Source organism: Bos indicus x Bos taurus, chromosome 1 (assembly GCF_003369695.1).
Source record: "Bos indicus x Bos taurus breed Angus x Brahman F1 hybrid chromosome 1, Bos_hybrid_MaternalHap_v2.0, whole genome shotgun sequence".
In the NCBI taxonomy this organism is placed as follows: Eukaryota; Metazoa; Chordata; class Mammalia; order Artiodactyla; family Bovidae; genus Bos; species Bos indicus x Bos taurus.
Genome location: NC_040076.1, coordinates 106,647,646 through 106,666,833, shown reverse-complemented (window position 1 = coordinate 106,666,833; position 19,188 = coordinate 106,647,646). Strand labels below are relative to the sequence as shown.

At 39.0% G+C, this 19,188-nt stretch overlaps 1 long non-coding RNA gene across 1 annotated transcript; it reads left to right on the top strand.

Moving 5' to 3' along the window:
• Positions 1-2,875: 2,875 nt before the first annotated feature.
• On the top strand, positions 2,876-17,997 carry LOC113892949. The gene is made up of 3 exons (XR_003511181.1): positions 2,876-3,604; positions 11,042-11,146; positions 16,077-17,997. It is a non-coding gene; the product is annotated as an uncharacterized LOC113892949 (long non-coding RNA).
• The last annotated feature ends 1,191 nt before the right edge of the window (positions 17,998-19,188 follow it).

Here is a 19,188-nt window from a genome sequence, read left to right as displayed (position 1 = left end):
TGCCTGAGACCCCCGCCTGTGGCCCGGAGACTGGGTTGAGGCCACCCCCACCCCCGCTTTCCCAGGGATGTTAAGTTTCCCTACATTTCATTCGGTTCAAGGAAACGTTAGGCACGCGCGGCGGGGAGGACCGCCGCAGACCAGTCCGGAGCACAACTTTAGAGGACGTCGCCGCCCTCAGCCTCCCTTTGGCTGGCTTGTGTTCACTCGTAAGTGCCTGCTTCCCGAATGAGAGGACACAGGAGCCTCTGGAGAAGGGCAGTGACCATTAGGGATGCAGGGGAAGGGGCGCAGTTCCACTCCTTTCCCTCTCGCCTGGACAGGTCGAGGTCTCCCAGGATGGGCGGAGGGCGAGGAGGCGAGCCAGGACTGGAGACTGCTGCGCGCGGGTCTGGGCCAGCAGCACCTAGGTATGGTCGAACCCTCCCTCGCGGAGAAACCCCCTCAAACCCTTCCGTGTCATCTTGGCACAGCATAGTCACAGCTCACAGATTAGTAGGGGGACAACCGTGATATCTGGCTAGTTGCTGTACTTAACACAGCTATTACGGCACATCCAAGACCGTACTCATAATAAGGTACAGTTGAACTTTTGATTTTTCAGTAACTGAGAAGATATTTATATTTATTTGTCTTTTATTTTTATATTTTTACCATGTATTAAACGCATGGTATTTCTGCAGTCAATGACAAGGTAATCGTCTCAGCGCCTTTTTTAGGCCTTAATGGCCCAGAAATTGTCTCACTCTGTCATTATTGTTTCATAAAATGCTGGATATTATTTCATTTACAACGGAGAAAAAGAAGAGGCATGGTCAAACAAGAAAACATTATGTGATTAAATACATGAAGGATACCTTATTTTCACTATTTGAGAAAAATATATTTTATTTTTAGTACTGTGGCATAATATATAACTTTTATAATAACTATACATTATGTATGTAGTCTAGGTGATAGTTGCGTGTAAAATGGACTGATACATGTAGACCATACTACAAAGCATGATGTCATACACTTTCCCTCCATTTTTCATTTGGAATACACTTCACAACATAGTACAAAACGTAAAAATTTGTTGTGACTTGTAACTTTTGTTTAAAGCCATAATTGTGCTGTGTGGTATTACAGAAGGATTAGGTCAACCTCTCTTAAGAAAAAAATGTCATTGTATCAGTTCTGCCATTCTATGAAATGTCCTTTAAGCAAATGGTAATATAAAATAATGCATTAAAATGCATTATGTATAATGTACATATGCGTATTGTCTATGTACAGTATACACATTGTATATCTTATAGTTATTACAGTTTGTGATTATCAAGAAAGGAAAAGAAGGAAAATAAATTTAAAAAGGTTTTACTGCTTAGGGAAAGATGAATATTACATTGAGAAAAATTACACAATGGACCTCACACATGTATTTAGAAAAGTTGTTCTTGTGATTGAAAATTTCTGACAACCCTGAGAAATCTTAAAATATCTGTATTAGAAAAAATTATTTAATTACTTTAAACTTTTTAAAGCTGATTGAAAAAGTATGAGCCTAAGAAATCTTAAGATGTCTGAATTGTAAGAGAAGAGAATGGTTTATTCTAAACTTCTAATAGCTAATGCCCCTGTCATTAAAGTGAATCATTTGAAGTGTATCAAAACAGAAAAACATTAAAATCTTTCTCTGTGCAAATTGTATTAGATGTATAACTATATGGTACTGTTTTAAAATATGAAATGTGTGTCTTTATCATTTAAAAATATTTTAAGCTGTGAATTGGCAAAAGCATCAGGAGTTGAGACTGTATCAACTTTTACTGAGAATGGTATAGGGTTTAATGAAATCACATTATATTGAATGATCACAAATATTAATGTTACTCTAACACTGTACATTTTATTTATATGTGGTTGTCAATACCATCCACCATTCAGACAAACCAGAAAGTTGCCTTATTCCTTTAAGTGATTTATCCTTTGAGGGCACACTTTTAAAAAAATCACCCGTATCTGAAACATCAACATGAATATCCAGGTACCAGTATATAAAATATATCCTCCATGTTGTTACTACTAATATCTTGAACTGTACAACAAAATCTTGTGAAAATACACATGGTATGAATCAAGATGTTTTTCTTGTACCAGCTTATGAAACATTTCTCTCCCTAGAATTCAGAAGGTCTCTAATGTGACACCAGTCACATGATGAGATTCTACTGAATTTTAAAAGTAAGAGTTTTACATTTGTTTTTTTTCCTACACATCATACAAGCCTTTATTCACATCCCCCAGTTCAGTAAAAAAAAAAAAAAAAAAAGAGTTTGACTCTACTTTGGTTTTTTCCTTATAATTCTTTGATTTACCAAGCACAATTCTGTTCAGGCATAATTTTATGGAGGAAAAAAATACCGAAGATCTATTTTTATTAGTGATAAATGAACATACTTCATGGTAATGCACACACATATTTCACCTACCATATTAATATACACAGAACCCATGTGTTCACAACGCTAGAACATCCAGATAGGAACATTTTTAAAGCACTAATGGCAGTATCTTGGTGTTAAGTTTTATACATTTCACCTGGAAGTTTTTTATTTCGTAGAACTAGTACAGAGTCTGGAGAAGGCAATGGCACCCCACTCCAGTACTGTTGCCTGGAAAATCCCATGGATGGAGGAGCCTAGTAGGCTGCAGTCCATGGGGTCGCTAAGAGTGGGACACGACTGAGCAACTTCACTTTCACTTTTCTCTTTCATGCATTGGAGAAGGAAATGGCAACCCACTCCAGTGTTCTTGCCTGGAGAATCCCAGGGACTGGGGAGCCTGGCGGGCTGCCATCTCTGGGGTTGCACAGAGTTGGACCCGACTGAAGTGACTTAGCAGCAGTACAGAGTTGGACACGACTGAAGCGACTTAGCAGCAGCAGCAGCAGTAGGAAAATAGAAATGTAGAAAATAGCTTTATTCTTTCACCTGAAAATAAATCATGATGAAATGCTGACTTTACTTATTTTTTAATATTCTTCTCTATATAATGTAGAACACAGATATATCTATAGAGATACAGACATATCTACATAGATACATAGTCTGTGACATAGTTTTTGCAAGGCTGCTACATACATGCAAACCTTAACCAAAGTACCTAGAAATGCCGGATTCTCCAGTACTGACTGACTTTTCCTCCTGATTTTCAGCTATCAAAGTAATTCGCATACTAAAACATTTTTTATTTTCATTGACTTCACATGACTAGGGAAATAATGGCCCTGGATATGGTAAGAATCCATCTGGAATGAGAGAAAACATGATTGATTTTCTAAGTCGTGTGTGTATGTGTAATCACCAGTTGCTTAAAAGCAATTTATATTGGTGTTCAACATCATAACCAAGGGGAAAATGTCTTCTTGAGATGTAATGATAGTTTTAAGAGACCGTTAATTGCCACATTCTGCAGATATGCGTGTGCTTCAACCAAGGAAAATGGCATTGGCAATTATGCCAAAGGGCATAAAGTATACTGTATAAGGAAAACAAGATTCAATTGTAAAGGCCGAAGGGAACATTAAGGAGATGGCCTCAACAGTTTAAAAGGCAATATGGTAAGTATCTTAATGTTGTACTTTATGTATATAGTTTCTCTCAAGTGAAATTAGTAAAAGAAACAATCCAGAACTGAAACTGATGTGTTATAAACATGAAGATTGTGTTCAGATTTATATAGTATTCTATACTGACTTGTAAAAATTTCACGAATTATAATTAATTTGAATTTCAAGATTGAGAGAAGCAATGATGAGTTGTCTTACTTTGAACAATCCAACATTAGCCATCTCTCCAAGAATGTAAGTCGCAGACAACCAATCAGTAATAGAATATTTGGCAAGTTTATGTTGAACTCACTGGTTTAAATTTATGTTTTCATTCTGGTTTCATCCATTGGTGAAAAGGCTAGCATGGTAGGCTAAGGGATTGTATTTTATCAAGCAAACATTAAGTCAGTACCAGCTAATTGCAAGAAACAAAGGCATCCGTTCTTCCATAGAAATGGGAAGGATGTCTTAATTCTGTTTTCTTTAATTTTGCCTATAAAATAATAAAATCACATAAAACCAATACCTTTGATTATACTTAAATCCATAGAGAACTTAATTTTACTTATTTATTTTCTTTTACTTACAGAATTCACTTAATTTTATGGTAAAAATTATTCTATGGAGGATATTTAGGCTTGCCATTAAACTAAAGATTATCACTTTTTCCCCTCCTAGCTAAGCACCTTCATTTGCTTGATATCTTCGAGTTCTTATTTTCTTTCTTTGTGTGTTGTTCTTTGTATTTTCAGTAGATGATTTCTCTAAAACTCCCTGGTGGCTCAGACGGTAAAGTGTCTGCCCACAATGTGGGAGACCTGGGTTCAATCCCTGGGTTGGGAAGATGCCCTGGAGCAGGCAATGGCAACCCACTCCAGTACTGTTGCCTGGAAAATTCCATGGATGGAGGTGCCTGGTAGGCTACTGTCAATGGGATTGCAAAGAGTTGTACACGACTGAGCAACTTCACTTCATCTCTTAGAACTGCAGGTTACTCTTTGCTATGATTTAATATCACTCTAGTTATGCCTTGGCTTTTTGCATGAAGTTTCTTCATTTGGTAAAGCAGTATTTCCTAAGTGTTTCCTTTGTATTCTATTTGCATCTGACTTCTGTAGGTTTCCAGTTTTGAACCGGGTGGTTTTTCCCTTTTATCCACTAATTGATTCTAAACATATCTCCCTTTGTTCTGATCTACAGAATTTTCTCTTTCACACTGGGCAGAAGATCAAATCTTTGCATCTCTCTAGCAAAGACTTTAATTTTTCTAGTTTTCAAACACAATAAATCTTGATTTACCTCTGTCTTATTGCTGCCTCTTTGTGGGCTACATTTATTTCATCAGACAAAGGATTAGAATCTTCTAGATTTATTTCTGTTTTATTTTGTTTTGTGAATTTTCTGTATTGACCAAAGATATTACCAGATAAAATTAATTTTGATTATTTTCCTCGGCCTTCAAAGTATCTCCTCTTCATTCCACTTTTCTCTTGTAACCTCTTTGCTGGTTTGTCACATTTCTCCATGTGAGTTAGCCAAGTTACCAGATTCCTGTAGATTTATACCAGTTTTACTTCTTCCCCTGATGTTATGGTCTCTGTCTTCTGTTTCATAACTCTATCTTCCGAGTTTTTTTTTCTTTTTCGTGGCAGTTCTTCAAAGTATTCTTCTTATATTTCTTTATTTCAATCTTTTCTGTTGATGTAAGCAACTGAGATTAGAGCTCTGTGTCGGTTCTATATCTGTGTCTGGCATATAGGGATGTTCCCTGACTCAGCTTCTCTTGAAAATTAAGCTCATGTTTCTTTACATTTATCTCTCTTCACACATTATTGTTTCGACTAGACAAATGTTTAGACTTTTTAAAAAATCTTTTTGTTTCTTAGGATAGATATAGGTTTCCCTGGTGGCTCAGATGGTAAAGAATCTGCCTGCAATGCAGGAGACCAGGGTTCAATCCCTGGGTCGGGAAGATCCCCTGGAGAAGGGAATGGCAATGCACTCCAGTATTCTTGCCTGGAGAATTCCATGGACAGGGGAGCCTGGCGGGCTACAGTCCATGGGGTCGCAAAGAGTCAGATACAACTGAGCGACTAACAGACACAACAGGAGAGATATAGTTCTTTGACTTGGGCTTCCCTGGTGGCTCAGATGGTAAAGAATTTGCCTGCAGTGCAGAAGACACAGGTTCTTTGACTTACTATCTTGCGTGTTCTTTGGCTGTATGTCTTCAATTTCAGAGGCAGTAGTTTAGATTCATATTCACGAGGCTTACAAGAGGAGTTTTCTCTTTCTAAATAAATTTCTTTATTTGTTCCAGGTCTTAGTTGTGGTCTGCAGCATCTTCATTACAGCATGTGGGATCTTTCATTCGAACTCTTTTATTAGTTGCAGTATGTGGGATCTAGTTCCCCGAGCAGGGATTGAACCCAGGCCCCTGCATTGGGAGCACAGAGTCTTAGCCACTGGATCACCAGGGAAGTCCCTAGAGGAGTTTTCTTGAATGAGATCTCCTGGTCTATCCTAATTTTTTGTTCACTGAATCAAAAATATGTCTTTAGATCCACTATGGTCCACTCCCAAGCGTGTCTTCTGCTTGGATTCTGCCATAAGTGTGTGCAGTCCAAAATCTTCAACCGCATTTTTCTTGATTCAGTAAAGTACTGATAACTGTTGGCTGCAGGTTTTCTTCTGGTATTTTAATAAAAAGTTTTTTGTGGTCTTCTACATTTTCTTTTTTTGTGTATGTAATTTTTATTTATTTATTTTATTTTTGGCTGTGCTGGGTCTTCCTTGTTGCGCAGAATTTTTATCTAGTTGCAGAGAGCAGGGGCTACTCTCTATTTGCTGTGCTTGGGTTTCTTGTTGCAGTGGCTTTTCTTGTTGCAAAGCACAGGGTCTAGGGCGCATGGGCTTCAGTAGTTGCAGTTCCCAGGCTCTAAAGCACCAGCTCAGTAGTTGTGGCATATGGGGTTAGTTGCTCCATGGCATATGGGATTGTCCCAGACCAGGGATAGAACCTGTGTCTCCTGCATTGGCAGGCAGACTCTTTACCAGTGAGCCAGCAGGGAAACCCTACCTTTTCTTCTAATTGAAAAACATATACACTCTGTGGTTCTAATTTTTTTTTTCTATTGCTTGGTTTTCATGAGTAGTATTTTTCACATCTAAAAAACCTACAGATGTCTGAGGTTTAAATCTCTGATATAGCTGACTCCTTCCTAAGGGTTTTCTTTTGACAAGTTTTTAGGATTTGGAGTTAGCCCTAAGTGTTGTAATGTCGGCCAGATCTCCTTACTTGGATACACCTTAGGGGTTTTCTTCATGCCTGCAGGATATCTACTTTGGAGGTGTCCTGAGGTGAGTGTCAAGAGTTGCATTGTATTACAGTTTTACAAATTGTAGAAGACTTGTCTTCTACTTGGCCACCTTTTTCTTTAGGAGTTTTGTCTGTTGGTGCCTGTCGAGTTTTCTGTGGGTACAGTCTTTTCCACACAAGTTCTCAGAGGTTTCTTGATTATTGTCAGGAGTTCAGCTGGTTGACATTTCTCCCAGGGAACTATCCCAAGTCTTATCTTCTGGGTCCACAATTTGCTGTGAAGTTTTCATAGGGCCGTAGTTTTCTGTTGGGTCTTTCATTGATTCTGCCCCTTTTTTGAAAGTGAAAGTCGCTCAATCATGTCTGACTCTTTGTGACCCCATGGACTATACAGTCCATGCAATTCTCCAGGCTAAAATACTGAGTGGATAGCTTTTCCCATCTCCAGAGAATATTCTGAACCCAGGGATTGAACCCAGGTCTCCCACATTGCAGGAGAATTCTTTACCAAATGAGCCACAATCTTTAGGCGTCCTAAACAATCTTTTTTTTTTTTAACTTGTGAGATTTTCCCCTTTTCTACATTTCCTCCTGAATAGGGAGTCCTTTTATCCTCTGGTTGTATTGCACCTTTGGTGTTTGTATAACCTCTTTGATGCCTGTGGGATCTTCTTTTTTTTTGGAACAAGTAGTTCAAAGGATATGTATTTTTCACTTATAATAATATCTCCAGATTGCTCTTTGTTTTAAAAAAAATTTTATTAGCGTATAGTTGATATACAGTATTGTGTTAGTTTCTGCTGTACAGCAAAGTATATCAGTCATACTTATATCCACTCTTTTAGATTCTTTTCCCATGAAGGTCATTACAGAATATTGAATAGAGTTCCCTGTGTTATACAATAGGTCCTTATTATATTATAATACTATATAATAATTATATATATAATATATAATTATATATATAATAATTATACTACTATTTTATGTATAGTAGTGTATTTATCTGGAGAAGGCAATGGCACCCCACTCCAGTACTCTTGCCTGGAAAATCCCATGGACGGAGGGGCCTGGTAGGCTGCAGTCCATGTGGTTGCTAAGAGTCGGAAACGATTGAGTGACTTCACTTTCACTTTTCTCTTTTCATGCACTGGAGAAGGAAATGGCAACCCACTCCAGTATTCTTGCCTGGAGAATCCCAGGGACGACGGAGCCTGGTGGGCTGCCATCTATGGGGTCGCACAGAGTGGGACACTACTGAAGTGACTTAGCATAGCATAGTGTATTTATCTATCTCAGTCTCCCAATTTATCCCTCCCCCTTTCCCAGTTTCCCCCCAGTAACTGTAAGTTTTTCTACATCTGTGACTCTTATTTCTGTTTTGTTCATTTATACCATTGTTTTTTAGATTCCACACATAAGCCGTGTTATATGCTATTTGTCCTTAGTACTCTTGCCTGGAAAACCCCATGGATGGAGGAGCCTGGTAGGCTGCAGTCCATGGGGTCGCTAAGTCAGACACGACTGAGCAACTTCACTTTCACTTTTCACTTTCATGCATTGGAGAAGGAAATGGCAACCCACTCCAGTGTTCTTGCCTGGAGAATCCCAGGGATGGGGGAGCCTGGTGGGCTGCCATCTATGGGGTCACACAGAGTCGGACACGACTGAAGCGACTTAGCAGCGTGACTTAGCAGCAGTAGCAGCAGCAGCAGGATGCCTGTCAGATCTTCCACAGTCTTCATTTTCCTTCAGTTGTTCGAAGTGGTCTCTTGAGTATTCTTAGATTTTCTGCTGGTTCTAGCTTGTGCTTTGAAATGTTCTTAAGCATTTTGTGAATGTCACCAGCATTTATTCCTTTGGTTCTTCTGGTGTTTGCAGGATCTCCCTGATACCTGCCATATCTTCCAAGGGTTCTGGTTTTACTGTAGACATTCTCAGCAGCCTCCTGAGGCCTGTTAGATTTTCTACTGGTTTTGGATTCTGCTTCCAAGTGTTCCTTAGCTTTCTGTGAACATGATCATCATTTATTTGTTCCTCTGGTTCTTTTGCTGTTTACAGATGCTCTCTCTCAGACGCTGTCTGAGACCTGCCGGGCTGTTCATCAGTTCTGGTTGTATCACAGTGTCCTCAGCATTCCTGTGATTATTTGCTGGGTCTGGTCTGTGCCTTGGTGTGCTCCTATGCCTTCTGTGGACATTATCTCCATTTATTTGTCTCTGTTTCATTTGGTTTTGTGGGAGCTCTTTGACACTGGCCAAGTCTTCCAGGGGCTCTGTATTTTTGGGTGGTTTCTACAGTGTCCCAAAGTCCCTGATCCTGCTCTGGAGTGCACCTAAGCCTTTTGTGGACATTTAATTTTGATAAGCATCTGTCATCGGTCTATAATTAATAATTTTGTAAATTAATTCCTGAAATTTATAGTACTATGTTGGAGTTCTGGCAATTCACCTTAAGTTAAATATCTTTTTTTTTTTTTTGCACCCTCTGCTTTAAAATTTGGTATTTTACATTTTAGCCTTTCTTCCAAAGAATAAATATAAGCATGCACACAATTTTAGATATAAGCTTGGCAGCTGCTTTGGGGGTGATAGTTTTCATTTGCTATCATGATGATTATCATAATAATAGCTGTAATTCATTGAATGCTTCCATATGCCAAACACTGTGCTAGATGTTTTATGTATATTGTCTCACTTAAAATTCATAACAGAAGGAGCTAAGGATTACTAGTTCCATTTTATAGATGAGGAAGGTGCAGCTCAGAGAGGATGAATGGTGTGCCCAAAGCCACGTGGTTGATACGTGGACGATTCAGGGGGTAGATCCAGCCTGTCTGGCTCCAGAGCTGGAACTCTCAATCATTCAACTTCTCAACATGCTCTCAACCTAACCCTTCAGAATATCTTATCAATAGAGCTATGGCCTAGCTGCATATTATATGGCATCCCCCTCTTCCCCTGCAAGCTAATAAGGTATCTGAAGTGAAGAAGTGAAAGTTGCTCAGTTGTCTGACTCTTTGTGACCCCATGGACTATAGCTCCCCAGGCTCCTCTGTCCATGGAATTTTCCAGGCAAGAATACTGGAGTGGGTTGCCATGCCCTTCTCCAGGGGATCTTCCCGACCCAGAGATCAAACCTGGATCTTCCACCTTGCAGGCAGATTCTTTACCATCTGAGCCACCAGGGAAACCCAGTAAGGTAGCTATTATTTGTTATTTGCTATTTAAAGAAAATATTATTAAAAATACAACAGAGTCTGGTTTGGGAATCTTTAATGACTCAACAATTATTTGTGGGCATGCAGAAATACTTCATGGATAAAACCTGAAATGATCCACAGAAAAACTCAGATGCTGATTTTTTCCATTTCATTCAGCCAGTTCCTTTAGCACCAAGTATGCCTCCTGCCTGGTCTGGCTTCATTAACTTTAAAAAAGCATTTCTTTAAAACAGCTGGTAAGTCATTTCCAGTATTTAAAAAAAGAAACAGATTTTTATATGCTCAGCATAAAATGAGAATCATAGAAGCTAACATTACAACTAAATATCCAGTGCGGCTAATATCAAAGTAGGGACAAAAATAGCTTCCTAAGTGAAGGTTTTGTTTATATTCTTGTGGTAGAATATGATTGTTAAGACTTCATGTAGAATTACATAGTGGTTTAGAGTGTGACTGCCTGGGTGAATCTCTGGACTCCAGATTTACTAGTTATGTGACCACGAGCAAGTTGCTTAACGTCTCTAAGCCTATTTTCTCATCTACAAAATGAGGAGAGATTGTTGTAATGAATATTAAGTCAAAACCAGACAAGCAACTTGAGAGAAGCACAATTCTTCCTGGTGCTGAGATCTAGGAGAAGCTTCTCCTGTGAGTTTTCATAAAGAAGCTGCTGTAATGTCAAGAATAACATAGTCAGCCATCTTTATGCTAAATATGTTTCATAGATCTTTTTTTTTACAATATATTTTATTTAATCAAATATACAAAAATATTGATAAGTAATAAATATGAAATTATTGAGGTATCCTTCATATAGGCCAATGGCATAACATCATAGCTCACTACAATTTTTCAAGAGAGCTAAAAATATCTAGAACTCTTAACTCCTGATGCTTTTTTGCAGAGCAAAGTATATCCCTATCTCAAAAAGATGTCTTCATCCTCATATTGATTGCATCATTATTTATAATAGCCAAGATACAGAAGCAAACTAAGTGTCTATCAACAGGTGAATGGATAAAACAATTGTGGTATATATACATACAATGGTAGAGGAGGAAATGACAATGCACTCCAGTATGCTTGCCTGGAGAATCCCATGGACCGAGGAGCCTGGCAGGCTACAGTCCATGGGGTGGCAAAGAGTCAGACATGACTAAACAACAACAACACTGTACACACACACACACACACACACACACACACACACGCGTGCGCGCACATACACACTGGTATATTATTCAGCCATGAAAAAGATGTAAATCTTCCTATTTGTGGTCATTATGCAAAGTGAAATACAGACACTGTAAGAAAGAAAAAGATACTGTATGTTCTTATTTATATGTAGAATCTCAGAAGGTTGAACTCATCAATACAGAGAACAGATTAGTCGTTGTCAGAGGCAGGGATGGAGTGGTAGAGTGGGGGATGGTGGTTAAAGAATACATACTTCCATTTATAAGTTAAGTAAGTCCTGGGTATCTAATGTAGAGCATAGTGAGTATAGTTAGGAATGCTATGCTGTATATTTGAAAGTTGCTATGTGTGATGATGGTTAGGTTATTGTTACATTATGTAAATTGTCACTTCAGTCATGTCCGATTCTTTGTGACCCTATGGACTGTATCACACCAGGCTCCTCTGTCCATGGAATTCTCCAGGCAAGAATACTGGAGTGGGTTGCCATGCCCTCCTCCAGGGAATATTTCCAACTCAGGATTTGAACCCATGTCTCTTATGTCTCCTGCATTGGCAGGCAGGTTCTTTATCACTAGTGACACCTGGGATGATGGTTATAACCTAGATTTAATGTGGGGATCATTTCACAATATATACATATATCAAATCATTATGTTGTACACCGAAAGCTAATACAATGTTATATGTCAATTATATTTCTTTTGTTTGTTTCTCCTTTTTTAAGATTTATTTTATTCAAGTATAGTTGATGGTTATATTTCAATGGAAAAAGAAAACAACCTTCCCAAGAAGCAGGAGGTTGCAATGAAGCCTAGGACCAGGTTGTTGAGGCTCCTGACCCCAGATCCAGTGCTTGTTAGAGCTGTGATTCCAGTTGAATTGCTTAACTTCTCTGTACCTCAATTTCTACTTCTAAAAAGGAAGCTAAAAGTAGTACTTCAGAGGGTAAAGCTCTGAGATGCTGGCACCCAGGAAGAATTGTGTATGAGGTGATTGGGGTTCCCACTGTGAATGGATTTGAGGGAGAGGAACGGTCGAAATTGATTCAAAGCCATGAAAAAAGTTTTCTGCATTGAGCTCTGAGGAGAGCCTGGATTCCAGAATGTGTCAGAAGCAGATCCTTAGTACTGATCAAAAGCCCTAAAATGTACATAACTTTGAGCCGGCAGTTGATTTATTCCACGGAAATAATCAGGGTCCAAGACAGGATTACAAAGACATCCATCAAAGCACTGCTCAAATGGTGAAGTATTAATTATCCAACAGTAGGACACTGATTAAATAAATTCTGCTTTATTCATGTAAAGAGATGCTCTGCAACCTTTAAAATGATGTGGTAAAACATCTATTAGTATGGAAATATGTTTATGATATGTCATTAAATGAAAAGAATTAGCAATAAAATTATAAACACACACACATACTGGAGAAAATTCAAGTTTAAAATCCATCTTTTATGTTGTTTCACTGAGATATACCAACTAATGTATAGAGACTTCCAGCTTTTTTTGTTTTGCTTACATTTTCAATTACATGGGTAATAACAAATACATCTTCCTTTTAAAAAAAGAAAACATTACAGCAAAGTTCCCTGTAACATCCCTGGTCACTTAATCCCTACTCCTCCAATATCCTTCCAGAATATTTTCTATGTATTTTTGCTATACATAGATACACTCACAGTAAATAAATATAAAGTACTGTTTTGCACCTAAGGTTTTTATTTCTATGCAGTTTTGTTATATATGGCTTCATGTAACCACCACTACACTCAAGATACAGAATGGCTCCATCATCACAGAGCTTTCTGGTGCCACCCTTTTCAGCCTTGTAGCCACTCCCTGGTGGCTCAGACAGTAAAGAAATCTGCCTGCAATGCAGGAGACCCGTATTCAATCCCTGGGTCCAGAAGATCCCCTGGAGAAGGAAATGGCAACCCACTCCAGTATTCTTGCCTGGGAAACCCCATGGACAGAGGAGCCTGGCAGGCTATAGTCCATAGGGTCACAAAGAATTGGACATGACTGAGAAACTAATACACGTAACCACATCCACATGCTCCCTCTCACTAATCCTTAACCCCTGGCATCCCCTAATCTGTTCTCCATCTGTATTTTGTTATTTAAAGAATATTATATAAATGGAAGCATACAATATATAATCTTTTCAGATTGTTTTTTCACTCAGCACAATTCCTTAGAGATCTATTCAAGTTGTGCGTAGCAATACTTTTAACAACAAAATCATTCCATGATATAAATGTACCACAATTTGCTAACCCATTAACCCACTGAAGCATGTTTGGGTTGTTTTCAGATCTTGGCTTTTGTTTGTTTTTTTTCCTTAGTTTCCTGACCAAGGATGGAACCTGTACCCGCTGCAGTGGAAGGGCAGAGTCTTAACCACTGGGCCACCAGGAAGTCCCAGTTCTTGGCTATTATGAATTGAGGTCCTGTGAACATTTGTGCGCAGCTTTTTACATGAACATACGTTTTCATTTTTCTGGGATAAATACCCAAGAGTGCAATTGCTGGGTTGTATGATTACATGCACATTTAGTTTTGCAAGAAACTGCCATACTCCTTTCATTAGTGGCTGTGCCATTTTTATATTACAGAATCTGCCTGCCAGTGCAGGAGATGCAAGAGACATGTGTTCAAGCCCTGGGTTGAGAAGATTTCCTGGAGTAGAAAATGGTAGCCCACTCCATTATTCTTGCCTGGAAAAATCCTATGGACAGAGGAGCCTGGCAGGCTACAGTGCATGGGGTTGCAAAGAGTCAGACAGGACTGAGTAGCACATACACACATGGGCAATATATGAGTGATCGAGTTTCTCTTCATCCTTGCCAACATTTGGTGTTATCACCAGTTTTAATTTTAGCTATTCTGATTGTTGTAGCTTCAATTTGCATTTCCCTATTGGCTAAGACTTTGAACATATTTTCATGTGAATAATTTGCCATCTGCACATTCTCTTTGGTAAATGTCTGTTCACGTCTCTTACTCGTGTTCTAATTGGACTGTTTTTTACTGTTCAAACTTGACAGTTCTTTATATATTCTAGTGCAAGTCCTTTGTCAGATATGTAGTTTGCATATTTTCTTCCACTCAGCCACTTTTTAAGAGTTAATTTTTGCTCTTATTAAAGTCACACACATATATTTAAGTAAGCAAATCATCCAATGAGACTTGTGAAAACCAGTGAGACTAGACTCCTTCTCAATCTCTCTCCCCCCAAAGCAACCACTTTCAACTCTTTTGTCTGGCTCTTTTAGTATTTACTGCCATATCACTAGATAAAGTGTTTATTATTTCCTGATTTGGAGGGTTTGGGGGACATTATCTATTGCCTTTCCACTATGAAACATGAAGATTTAGTTCTTTTTCACCCTTCCATTTAACCCCATCCAACATATGCACACCAATTCCTCCAAAACAAATCTATAATCCCATTCCACAGTTCTAAACCCAAAAATGTTTTCATAATTGACCCAAACTGAACTCATTTGGCAGCAAAACCTGGTGAGAAACTACTTCTAATCTTTATTCATATTGCTTAATGTAAATATCCCCATGCTGCACTGCAGAAATTGTTATTATGTTTCATTAGGAAGTGTTAGCTTAGACCCTTCTGGGGTTTTTCTGTAATAAATGATCTATGAGCTGTATTACCAAAATTTTTTTTGAATACCCACTGTTTTTCTTAAACAAATTTGAATTCTGAAACATTTGGCCCAAGGGTTTCAGATATGGAATTGTCGACTTGAAAATTATAATTTGATTAGATAAATATTCAGTGTTTCCATTATTATGACTATGTAAATAAATTCTATTCACTGGTAAGCCATGTTCTGTATGATGGTGACTATTAATGTCAAAACATGTAGAATTACTTTTGTTGATGAGAACATTTTAAATTGGGTTAAACAAGGATGACATAAGCTCATTTAGTAGAAATTTTATTTGGTGGTTTTCCTGTATGTTATTTAGCAGAAGTTGAAATTGAGCATCCCTTCCTCGGAGTATCTGCGTTCTGTGCAAATTGTACTTTTTCAGAGATGGCTTCTCATACACTCTACTGAAAATCACATTCCTGCCATCATCTTTATCTCCTTCATGCTTTGTCTCTACTCATTTATATCTAAAATACTATGTATGTTTTTATTCATTTGCTTATGGTCTGTCTCCTTCCCATTTAAATGTCAGCTTCACCAGAGGGCAGGAATATTTCTGTCTTACTCGCTACAAGGCCTCTGGTACCTAGAACAGTGTCCAGGCCACTGTAGGTGCTCAAGATTTTGGTTTGTTTAATAAATGAATTTTGCCATTTGAAATGCAGGTAGTCATCAAGAATGAGGAAAAAAGATTTTATTCTGGGAAGATAAGCCCTACAAAGGAGGAATTTTGTTGACTTAATTATGATTTTTAACTTATAACTATTTCTCTAGCAATTTTGACTGAATAATGTCACTAGACTTAAAAGATAAAAATTTTAGTTTCATTGCAAATACTGTTTAGTATCTCCTCTTAAGTCAAGGACAAATTTATTCTGGCCCTGAATCCATTAATATAATCCTTTTTAAGATTCCATTCTTGTGACACAGATAGCTAATCAGAACAGGTAGCAGGCGTGCATCTTGTGTGTATTTTCATTTACACTGAAAACACAGAGTCCGGCAGTGATGACTTCCCCACAAGAATGTGCCTCTCACGAATGTCTCCTTCATCCCTCTCCAGAAAAGGAGAAGAGGAAACAAGAAGCACCTGGTGCAGAGCCCCAGTTCCTGCCTCATGGATGTGAAATGCCCAGGACGCTATTCGATCACCGCCGTCCTCAGCCATGCCCAAACAGTAGTTTTGTCTGTTGACGGCTCTACTGTCCTCTGCCAGCCTACAGGAGGAAAACCAAGGTTTACAGAAGGATGCTCCTTTAACAGAAGCAGCACTAAAAGTACCCTGTAAAAAGGTGAATCAGAAACCATCCCCATAAGCATATTTTGGATTAAAAAGACACAGAAAGCTAAGAGAAATTAATATAGTGTTAATGGTAGATATTGAAAGGCAAGAGAAACAAACACTGGAAAACTGGCTGTGGATTCTACTATCATGGGTATAAAATTCTAATTTAATCCTCTAGCACATTATACATTTTACTTAATCTCTATTTGATTACATTATAGCATTTAATGCTAGACATGTGGATACTTAAGGAAAGGCAAAATAACAAGAAATATACCAAATATATAATCCCATTGCTATCTGTAACTGCTACCATCAGAGTAAAAGAGAATACTGAGGTGGATCTTGATTGAGAACCAAGTTCAGGGCTATGGCCACTAGCCTCAAACCTGCCCCCAAAGGAAAAATTACGCTGGGACAATGGAAAGTGCCTCCAAGACCTCTGGTTACCCAGAAGGTAGTCCATGTGGGGGAGGCGAGGACACAAAACCAAGAAACTATTGAAAAGAGAAGGTCCAGTGTGAAGCAGCTGTCTCACTTAGTGGATCGTTTTCACTGGCTCCCTGCAGAAGCTTTACTGAAATGGGTTGTGACAGTGATAAATTCAGGGGCAGAATCTTTGGTTTTGAATACTACAGAGTGGACGAGCACCTTCAGGTGGACACAGGACCCACAGCTTGGTATAGGACAGTCACAGATGGCTAGATATGCCAGACTCACAGCACGTTGTTCCCAAGGGAACAGCCAGCCCGATGGACTACATAAATGCTGCTATAAAGTGTATTTACCCTGAGAAGGCCTTTCCAGTTTCCCATATCAATGCCAAGTGGAATACCCCAGATAAAGCAGCTGAAATGCTTCGCATACAAACTTTGTGGGACTGGCTTTGTGCTGATGGGGCTGTTCATCCACCCAGTTCATGGTAAGTGCTATGATTAAGGGGGCCCCTTTTCCATGGACATCCTGTTTCATCTTTCTCCTGCAGAATTGAACAACAGTCTGAGAAGCCTTATGAGATTTGTTCCCTCAGCTTCCTCATGTGGGTCTTAAAATGCCAAAAACATTAAAGAAAGTGGGAGAGACAGAAGGGCGAATTGAGGGACTTGCTCCAGTGGGGTGAACATCTTTGGATAGCTATTAAGAAATAGGATGAATAAAATGGACATTGATGGAATTGAAACAAAAGTTTTAATATAGCACTACTGAATTCTGGGGGCGGGGGGCTCCTGCTACACATCCAACATGAAAGGTCCCCCCAGAGTCTGCTTTGTCCCAATTTAGAGGAATTTTTAAAACTGGAAGGCAAAGGTTACAATGAGGAACTCTTCTTGAAAATATCTGAAGTATTGGTGGTCAAAAAGTTCGTTCAGGATGATACAGAAACCATGAATGAACTTTTTGGCCAACCTACAATAGGGGGATTAATCAAGAGAAAGGTTGATAAAAGGGCCTCAGGCCCTTGGCTCAGCCTTTCTCTGGGAACCAGAAGTCTTATGCATGTGAGTAAAAAGGTTAGAAACCGAGGAGGTTTCGGGCACACTTTGACCTGGGAGCCTTGTGCACTGTAGTACTAAAATCTGTCCATGAGGTTCTAATGGGAGGCAGGGTATATGGAGAGGATACAGAAGTGTAATAGTAGAATTGAGGTGAACAAGATTATATGAAGTGGTTATGACTTTTCTATCTGAATGTATTATGAGGATGGTTATCATCTCTGGTTGGGGAATATTTCCCCTTAGTTCAGTTCAGTTCAGTCGCTCAGTCATGTCTGACTGTTTGCAACCCGTGAACCACAGCAGGCCAGGCCTCCCTGTCCATCACCAACTCCCAGAGTCCACCCAAACCCATGTCCTTTGAGTCGGTGATGCCATCTAACCATCTCATCCTCTGTTGTCCCCTTCTCCTCCTGCCCTCAATCTTTCCCAGCATCAGGGTCTTTTCAAATGAGTCAGCTCTTCGCATCAGGTGGCCAAAGTATTGGAGTTTCAGCTTCAACATCAGTCCTACCAATGAACTCCCAGGACTGATCTCCTTTAGGATGGACCAGTTGGATCTCCTTGCAGTCCAAGAGACTCTGAAGAGTCTTCTCTAACACCACAGTTCAAAAGCATGAATTCTTCAGCGCTCAGCTTTCTTTATAGTTCAACTCTCACATCTATACATGACCACTGGAAAAACCATAGCCTTGAAGAGATGGACCTTTGTTGACAAAGTAATATCTCTGCTTTTTAATATGCTGTTTAGGTTGGTCATAACTTTTCTTCCAAGGAGCAAGTGTCTTTTAATTTCATGGCTGCAATCACCATCTGCAGTGATTTTGGAGCCCAGAAAAATAAAGTCAGCCACTGTTTCCTTCCCCATCTATTTCCCATGAAGTGATGGGACCAAATGCCATGATCCTCGTTTTCTGAATGTTGAACTTTAAGCCAACTTTTTCACACTCCTCATTCGCTTTCATCAAGAGGCTCTTTAGTTCTTCTTCACTTTCTGCCATAAGGGTAATGTTATCTGCATATCTGAGGTTATTAATATTTCTCCCAGCAATCTTGATTCCAGCTTGTGCTTCTTCCAGCCCAGCATTTCTCATGATGTACTCTGCATATAAGTTAAATAAGCAGGGTGACAATATACAGCCTTGACGTACTTCTTTTCCTATTTGGAACCAATCTGTTGTTCCATGTCCAGTTCTAACTGTTGCTTCCTGACCTGCATACAGATTTCTCAAGAGGCAGGTCAGGTGGTCTGGTATTCCTATCTCTTTCAGAATTTTCCACAGTTTATTGTGATCCACACAGTCAAAGGCTTTGGCATAGTCAATAAAGCAGAAATAGATGTTTTTTTGGAACTCTCTTGCTTTTTCGATGATCCAATGGATGTTGGCAATTTGATC